Source organism: Podarcis cretensis (genome assembly GCF_951804945.1).
Source record: "Podarcis cretensis genome assembly, chromosome: 6".
Classification (NCBI taxonomy): domain Eukaryota; kingdom Metazoa; phylum Chordata; class Lepidosauria; order Squamata; family Lacertidae; genus Podarcis; species Podarcis cretensis.
The window spans coordinates 2,433,938-2,440,865 of NC_137175.1; positions in this window are offsets into that span (position 1 = coordinate 2,433,938).

Sequence of the window (6,928 nt, forward strand, 5' to 3'; positions counted from 1 at the left end):
AGTTATCGCCTTTCAGGGCTTATCTAGATAGATCTCATTGTGGACAGTGGCACATTTGGGTAATTTAAGACTTTGGACTTAATGGTCTTGTTCTTGTCTTTGTAAGGTCAGGAGTTTTATTTCACTTACTTTGGAATTTGGTAAGTCAACGCTGCTGTGCTTAGAGGCCTCCTACTCATTCTCCAGGTGGGGACTTCTGTGCCCAATTTATGCCCTGATGGCACTGCTGATTATGGAGATTAGGAAGACAGTTCCGGTGCTCCAAGTCTCATAGAATCATTTAATGGTAGAGTTGGAAGGAACTCAACCCTCACACTGCTTTATATTCAGAGTACAGTCTGTACCTTGGAAGTCGAACAGAGTCCGTTCCGGAAGTCTGTTCGACTTCCAAAATGGTCAGAAACCAAAGCACGCCTTCTGATTGGCTGCAAGAAGCTCCTGCAGCCAATTGGAAGCCGCAGAAGCCCTGTCGGACATTCGGCTTCCAAAAATATTTCACAAACAGCCACTTCCGGGTTTGCAACATTCGGGAGCAAAAACGTTTGAGAACTAAGCTGTTTGAAAACCAAGGTATGGCTGTATTGGCTCTCCTTAACAAACCACATAGTGATGGAATTCACATAGTTTGCTGGTTAAAGGTTTTTACTTTCCCCAGAGAGCTGCTTACTGGATATCATTGCATGTTATTACAGAAAAGAAGATGGAAAATCCAGGACTGATAAAAGAAAGTGCTTTTGAACTAGGGAACTCACTGCCACAGGATTGGTGGCCACCAGTCTTTAAAAACCTTTAAACAGGGATGAGACAAATTCATGGAGGAGGAGAGGGATATTGATGATGATGATGATGATGATAAATTTTATTTATACCCCCCCCCCTCCCTGGCCAGAGCCGGGCTCAGGATGGCTAACACCAGTAAAATTGCAGTAAAAACATAATAGGGGAAAGAAGAAGAAAACAACCAATTTAAAATACAGGTTAAAATGCAATTTAAAATGCAGCCTCATTTTAAAATAGCTGATAAATCAAGACCATAAGGGGAGGGAAACATAAGGGTCAGACCGAGTCCAAACCAAACGCCAGGCAGAACAGCTCTGTCTTGCAGGCCTGTGGAAAGATGTCAAGTCCCGCAGGGCCCTGGTCTCTTGTGACAGAGCATTCCACCAAGTCAGGGCCAGTACTGAAAAGGCCCTGGCCCTAGTTGAGACCAATCTAAGCACCTTGCAACCTGGGACCTACAAAATGTTGTCATTTGTGGACCTTAAGGAGTGGGAAATGATACATAGGATCAGGAGAGAGCAATTGTTGAAAAATATTAAATAATATGGATGAATCCTAATCATAGCTGTCAAGCGTTCCTTATTTGGCGGGACAGTCCCTTATCCCAGCGCCATGTCCCGCTGCTGTCCCTTATTGATGATGTCTCTTAAATAAGCTACTGAAGGAAATGGGGCCCTTTCTATGGGTCCAGCTGTCCTTTGTCAACAACAAATTGTTGCTGTTTTTTTGTGTTGAATATATGCTATATGGTAATTTATGGACCTAATAGGTACTTAAAGCCATTTGCACGCAACAAAATATGTATTTTATCAAAGTAATCATTGATCCCTTATTTTGGCTGCTGATCCCTTATTTTCAAGGCTGCTGGTCCCTTATTTTCAAATCTGTAAGTTGGCAGCTATGATCCTAAAATAAAGAACTAGACTCAGAGCTGAAAATCTCCTCCCCGCCCCCCAGCTGTGATGTCCACCCTGGGTGTCTCATTTCAGGGATTTCCTGTCCTTGAACCTGAGTGGCCTTTTCCTAAAGATTAGCCTGAGAGGATCTCAAGTCTGTAGCCCAGCGCTGATAAAGCTGACGCCCTGTTTTGACAGCTTTGGGTTCCAGTCCCTGCAAAGGCCGTTCTCAGAGAGATGCTGAGATTAGCGTCAGCTGCAAACTGCCACCAGACCATAATGATATCCTTGTCCTGGCGAAATGAACAGTTAATACCCCGGCAAGATAAAACCCAGCACTTAGTTCCCTGATCAAATGAGGGTTACACAACAGGGGTTGTGGGGGGGGGGGGCGGAGCGTGAATTACCTTCCCAAACAAAAAGCATTTTCAAAGCTCATCAGCTCCTTTTCTCCACGTAAGAAGATCTGTGGGAGAGGCTGGTGAATACTGACTTTAATTCTGAGAGAAAGCACATTGAAATGGGCCAGTGGACCACAGCACACCAAGACAAGACAGGCTATAATCACATCACCATTAACTAATCCAGAATGCGGCAGCTAGGCTGGTGACTGGGAGCGGCCGCCGAGACCACATAACACTGGTCTTGAAAGACCTACATTGGCTCCCAGTACATTTCTGAGCACAATTCAAAGTGTTGGTGCTGACCTTTAAAGCCACAAACGGCCTCGACCCAGTATACCTGAAGGAACATCTCCACCCCCATCGTTCAGCCCAGACACTGAGGTCCAGCTCCGAGGGCCTTCTGGTGGTTCCCTCGCTGCGAGAAGCCAAGTTACAGGGAACCAGGCAGAGGGCCTTCTCGGTGGTGGCGCCCTCCCTGTGGAACGCCCTGTCAAAGAGAACAACAACTACCAGTCTTTTAGAAGACATCTGAAGGCAGCCCTGTTTAGAGAAGCTTTTAATGTTTGATGTATTATATTATTTTAACATATTTTTTTGGGAAGCCGCCCAGAGTGGCTGGAGAAGCCCAGACAGATAGGCGGGGTATAAATAATAAATTATTATTATTATTATTATTATTATTATTATTATTATTATCATTATTATTATTATTACTGTGTTACCATATTTTTATCCTCCTGACCATAATGCCTAGGGGGATTCTGAGATGGAGAATGAACATAAGAAGTACCTACTGGATGAGACCAGTGGCCCATTTAGCCCAGCACCCTGTTCTCACAGTGGTGTGATGGCCTGGGACTTGGGCTCAGACTCGGAACCAGAGGAGTCTCATCTGCACTGGATCCTTTGCCTCAGGCATCACCTGAACTAAGTCTGGGGCCTGATCCTGAAGAGTCCCAGTCTGCACAGGTTCCCCTGCAACAAGCACCAGCTGGGGCGGGTCAGAGGCCTGAGCTGCCCTGGCTCCAGATGTGGGGATGACCTCGTTGCCTCCAGCTGGGCCATCACTTACAGCTGCTCCACTACCGGTTGGGTCAGGGGAGGCTGAGGTGGCCCCTGGGTCTAGTAACCCACCAACGTCTCCTGAGCTGCAGAAACTGAGGTCTGAGAGAAGGAGAGACCTGAGTACTTGGAGGAGGAGTGCTCGCCTTCGGGCGAGACAGAGAGGTGAGCATAGCTGTCAACTTACAGATTTGAAAATAAGGGACCAGCAGCCAAAATAAGGGATTTTCCAAGCACAGGTATGTTCAACTTCTGAGCCCCTCCGAGCCAAAGGCAGAAAGCCCAGCCAGCAGCCAAACAAAGCCTCAAGCGGTGTTCCCACAGCGCAGCAACCCGGCAAAGGGGATGCAGCAAGGAAAACCACCGTCACCTCTCCGCTGGGAAGCGCTGAGCAAAGGTGAGTCCCCAGGCAACGTAGCTGATTTGATCGGCACAAGGCATGCAAGCTCCACCCCCCAGTCGTTCTTAGACTCCTTATTGGGTGAGCAACGCAGCCAAGCAACACAGTTGGAGTGTCCCTCCTCCCTGGCCGGCAGGGAGGGAGGGAGGGAGAGGAGCTGCTTCCTTCAAAACCCGGGAAATTTAAGGGACATCATCAATAAGGGACAGCAGCAGGACACGGCACTGGGATACGGGAGTTTCCCACCAGATAAGGGATGGTTGACAGCTATGGAGGTGAGTCGCTGGGGGATCAGGACCGGCCGCTACCCCAACAAAGATAAAAGGCTGCTGGGCCCTGCCCCAGGTTGTGGGAGCAACATTGCTGTTTGCCAGAACCTGCCTGTGATCTTGTGCCTGACCCTGCCTGGTTATCCACCTTGTGTCCTGCTTTGGCCCTGCCAGACTGACTCCTCGTGGAACCCCTGGATTTGGGACCGGACCTGGACCATGCTACGCAGGTTACCTCTGGGCCCAGCACAAGTGGCCAACCAGATGCCCCTTATGGGAAACCCACAAGCAGGGTCCCCTCCTGTGGTTTCAGCAACTGGCATTCAGAAGCATCACTGCCCCTGATTGTGGAGGCACAGCAGAGCCCTTCTGCCTAGTAAAATGCGGCCTTGACTATGCTGCCACTCAGTGGATTTGTAACTGGCTGACTGACCAAACCCAAAGGGTGCTCATCAATGGTTCCTCTTCATCCTGGAGAAGAGTGACTAGTGGGGTGCCACAGGGTTCTGTCTTGGGCCCGGTCTTATTCAACATCTTTATCAACGACTTGGATGATGGACTCAAGGGCATCCTGATCAAATTTGCAGATGACACCAAACTGGGAGGGGTGGCTAACACCCCAGAGGACAGGATCACACTTCAAAACGACCTTGACAGATTAGAGAACTGGGCCAAAACAAACAAGATGAATTTTAATAGGGAGAAATGTAAAGTATTGCACTTGGGCAAAAAAAAATGAGAGGCACAAATACAAGATGGGTGACACCTGGCTTGAGAGCAGTACATGTGAAAAGGATCTAGGAGTCTTGGTTGACCACAAACTTGACATGAGCCAACAGTGTGACGCGGCAGCTAAAAAAGCCAATGCAATTCTGGGCTGCATCAATAGGAGTATTGCATCTAGATCAAGGGAAGTAATAGTGCCACTGTATTCTGCTCTGGTCAGACCTCACCTGGAGTACTGTGTCCAGTTCTGGGCACCACAGTTCAAGAAGGACACTGACAAACTGGAACGTGTCCAGAAGAGGGCAACCAAAATGGTCAAAGGCCTGGAAACGATGCCTTATGAGGAACGGCTAAGGGAGCTGGGCATGTTTAGCCTGGAGAAGAGGAGGTTAAGGGGTGATATGATAGCCATGTTCAAATATATAAAAGGATGTCACATAGAGGAGGGAGAAAGGTTGTTTTCTACTGCTCCAGAGAAGCGGACACGGAGCAATGTTTCCAAACTACAAGAAAGAAGATTCCACCTAAACATTAGGAAGAACTTCCTGACAGTAAGAGCTGTTTGACAGTGGAATTTGCTGCCAAGGAGTGTGGTGGAGTCTCCTTCTTTGGAGGTCTTTAAGCAGAGGCTTGACAACCATATGTCAGGAGTGCTCTGATGGTGTTTCCTGCTGGGCAGGGGGTTGGACTCGATGGCCCTTGTGGTCCCTTCCAACTCTATGATTCTATGATTCTATGATTCTAGTAGCCATCAATAGCCCTCTCCTCCTCAGTGAATTTGTCCAATCCAATTTTAAAGGCATCTGCCTTGGTGGCCATCACTGTCTCCTGTGGCAGTGAGTTCCATAGTTTAACTGTCCATTGTGTGAAGACGTACTGTCTTTCATTTGTCCTGAAATCCAGGAGGCATCCAAGGGAGGAAGTGATCTAGTAATAGGTGACTTCAGTTATCTGCACATAGACTGGAGTCAGGACAAAGAGAGGCAAATTCCTAGGTGACCTAAATGGCTGTGCACTGGGGGAGACTGTGATAAGAATTTTAAAGTCTTAGATATATAATAAATGTTCATAAGTGTACCAACCAAGCATGTATATAGATCAGCACAGGAAGACCGACCTGAAACCATTTTGGATTCCCAAACTGACCAAATGTTTTCTCTGCAAGGTCAAAGGAAAATGGAAAAGCCTCCCCATTGTCTTTTCCTTCACAAATCCTGTCTTAAGGGTATGTCTGCCTGTGTTTGAATAGGGTGATTCTGTGACCTGGCTCAGGAACTAAGTATTTATCATTACAAAATACTGGCCAGGCTCCCCAGGGTATCCAAGTAAGCATTAACAGGTAACCTGTCAGACGAGATAAACAAGATAAACAATGCACTCAGATTTCTGCTGTAGACTGCCTTTTCTGTGATGTAGGTATGATGTTTATGGGGGGGGGGGTCTTGGGTTACACCCCTTCTGTGAGGTATGTATGATGTATGGAGGGGTGGTCTGGAGCTCCAGGGCAGGGAATTTAAAATTTCTATATAGGGGAAGGTACACCTTTGTTCTGGGTTCCTCCTCCCTCCTGCGTGTGGTGAGTGAGGACCCTGTTGCAACAGATCAATAAAGATCAGGCTTACTAGCTGCTTTGCTTCTCAGTATTCTCTGGTTGGCCTCTTTTATTTTCTCCTACCAATAGGGAACCTACGTAAGGACTCTATACGGGCTTTTGGACACCCCATAAGGGGAAAAGGGCAGATTTTTGTTCACAACAAGACCATGGAGCAAATCACAGGGGAGGTGAAGGCACCCTGGGATGAGTTTCTTCCAAGGACCAGGTACTGTATTGCCACCCAAATAAATTCCACGCAGAAACTGGTCCCTTTGGAGATTCCTTCTTTGTTTGACTCAGCGTTGCACTACACTAGGACAAGTTGGGTGTGAATATTAAAGAACCTGGCATCACATTCACAAAATTGCCTTTTCACTGAACAAAGCAAATGTTGGAAGTTTGAGGTTGAAGAAAATGGAGAAGGCCACTAATTTGGACTGCTTTAAAATGGAAGCCATCAATGGCTACCACCCATAATGGCTGTGTACTGTGATGGTTTCCCAGGTCCTAACAGTCCAATACTCTAACCATTACACCACACCACATCACTGGTGATGCCAGCTGATGGGCAGGAGGACAGGGTTTGATCCTGAATTAGCTATGCCCACTGCGCCCAGCAGGATTCAATCCTTGCTCTTCTGCTGATGAGTGGGGGTCGAAGCCCTTTGCAAAAGTGCTCTTTGAAGCAGCTCTGCTTTGTAAACCACTTTGAGTGTTGTTAGGGTGTTGTTGTTTTTCTGTAATCAAGTGGTATATAAGTTTTACGGAATAAAATTAATATGGAGAAGTAGCAGTGG